The sequence below is a fragment of the Lipotes vexillifer genome, unplaced genomic scaffold, assembly GCF_000442215.2.
Source record: "Lipotes vexillifer unplaced genomic scaffold, Lipotes_vexillifer_v1.1 scaffold1293, whole genome shotgun sequence".
NCBI classification, from domain to species: domain Eukaryota; kingdom Metazoa; phylum Chordata; class Mammalia; order Artiodactyla; family Lipotidae; genus Lipotes; species Lipotes vexillifer.
The window spans coordinates 2,131,207-2,133,697 of record NW_006790911.1 but is presented as its reverse complement, the minus strand read 5'-3'; positions in this window follow the sequence as shown (position 1 = coordinate 2,133,697).

The window sequence follows — 2,491 nt, the reverse complement described above, 5'->3', positions numbered from 1 at the left end:
CTAAATGATGAAAAAAAAAAGAAATTAATTTTGTGAGTTTTGAAAAATTATTTAGGTATTGTCTCCTTTTAGATTTTCTTTGTTTTTAATGTGAGGATTTTTCCCTCTAAAATCTACTTTTGCAAAACCAGGGTTTATCTCTTTTCTGTCTGAGTGAAATCATACGGTGACTATAATTTAATTCCGGTAAGCAAGAACAAGATTACCATATACTCAAATCAACAATCTGGTCCTGTCCTACAGCCCTCCCCCTAAATAATTCCCTTTTCAGCCTTATGCCTGTGGGTGTGGTATTCTGATTTTCACTGTTACCACTTACAGCATTGGGCTCCAGTGGTGCAAAAACAGTTTCCCAAATGATTTCCAAACTCAATCCATCCTTCAGTAATTACATTTGTAGATAATGGAAAAGAAATCATTAACTGAGAAGGCTTTTAAATCATAATTAATTGCACATGCAAATGCACTGCTAAATTTGGATGCTCAATTAGATAGCTAATTGTATTGAAAATGAAAGTGTGCTCCTAAGTTGATGACCGTAGGCCCTGGCCCACCTGTGTGCACCCTCACACTTAAACAGGTCTCCTTCCTTGATACAATTGTCGGTATGGAAAGGGGGAAAAATGTACCACCTGCAGAAAGTGGAAGATGTAACCAATCATAGCTGTCACACAATTTACATCTGTAATACAGACAGTCTATTTTAAAACAGATCCTCTGAGATGAAGCACTATGGGGATTCCAGGAGTTTTAGGGCTCTCTAAAAACATTTTACACATAAAGGAAATGTTTCATTTATCCAATAGTTCATTCTTTGAAAACACAGGAGACGTTTTCTCATGAGCCTTTAACTCCTATAACATTTAGTATCTTGAAGCTCTGAGATAAGAAACTAGTGGTTAAATTGGAACACTTAAATTATTACTACTTTAATAAACATGCTGTCTTATACTTGTATAGCAATGACCATATGATATGTTACATATATTTGCTCATCCTATCATAACTGCATGAGATAAGTAGGAAATGTACAACTATCCACATGTCATGCACAGGAAAATATGATTCAGAGAAGTGATGTGATTTTTTTCCCCAGAAAGTCAATAACAGGAAAGAAACTGCTCTATCTCAAGACAGTCTGATGGTCTTTCATGAAAATAGTGAGTGCTAAAGATACACTTGGTGAAGTAAACGAGCCTAAAATCTCTAGCACTCTAAGATAAGTTTGAAACTTTTGAGATGACTTTGTAAATTAAATCATAGGCAACCTTAAGAGCTAAAGTAGTGTGTTAGGCAGAATAATGCCCCCCCCAAAGATACGCATGTGACACCCCTGAACCTGTGAATATGTCGGGTTATATTGAAAAGGGGAATTAAGGTTGCTAATCAGCTGATCTTTAAACGGGACATGAAATATCATAGGTCCTGGATTATATAATGGGCCCAATGTAATCGTATAAGTCGTTAAAAATGGAAGATGGAGATGAAAGAGAGTCAGAGACAGATGTGACTATGGCAGAAAGGCACAGGCAGATGAAATACTGGTGGCTTTGAAGATGGAGAAGGAAACTGTGAATCAGGGAATGTAGGTGACCTCTAGGAGAGAGAAGAGGCAAGGGCATCCATTATCCCCTCAAGCCACCAGAAAGCAATGCAGTCCTGCTGACACCTTGATGTTAGCCCAGTGACATCTGTGCCAGACTCTGATCTCTGGAATTGTGAGATACAAATTTGTGTTGTTTTAAGCCAGTTACCTTGTGGTAATTCATTATGGCAGCAAATAGAAAACAAATACAAATTGTGTCTAAAATATACACAGCTGAACTGCAAATGTTTGTAGAATAAATGAAAGATGTCTCCTAAGTGTTGTGACTCTATCAGGGTGACATAACTACACATGGCATTTGCCTCTCAACCCATCTCACTCTACTAGTTCTCAGAAAACATTCCTGACCTTTTTCTGAGCACTTACTCTGATTTATTGAAATTGCTGGTTAGAGGAGATTCACAAGCTCTTGGTTTGCAAAGACAACTGTTTCTATTTTTCATTTTATCCAAATAAGCCTTGTCAGACTCTGTCAGTGGAGGTCCACAGCATGTTGAAATAAATTATTTTGATGGCTGACCCTCTAACTCTCTTTTAAACATCAAATGTAGTATTTTGAATTGATTTCTCACTTATTCTTGAGAGACACTAAACATAATGTAACATAAAATTTGCTTGAGGATATGATAAGTGAGGTAAAAGAGGTGTGATTTGGTTTTAGTTAGATTGAATTGCACCTTGAAATTAATGGCTGTGCTCCAGCAATCATTGTTGGAGTAAAACTTGGACAAAAATAGAATTTCATTGATTCTAAGACAGGTTTTCATATTTCAACATATTAGAAACCAACATTCACCATAGACTCAATGGTATCTTACCATTATTCCCAGCCAGGTGGGTGTGCACAACTTGGTCATAACTGTTCTTTTTTGTCATCACTTCCAT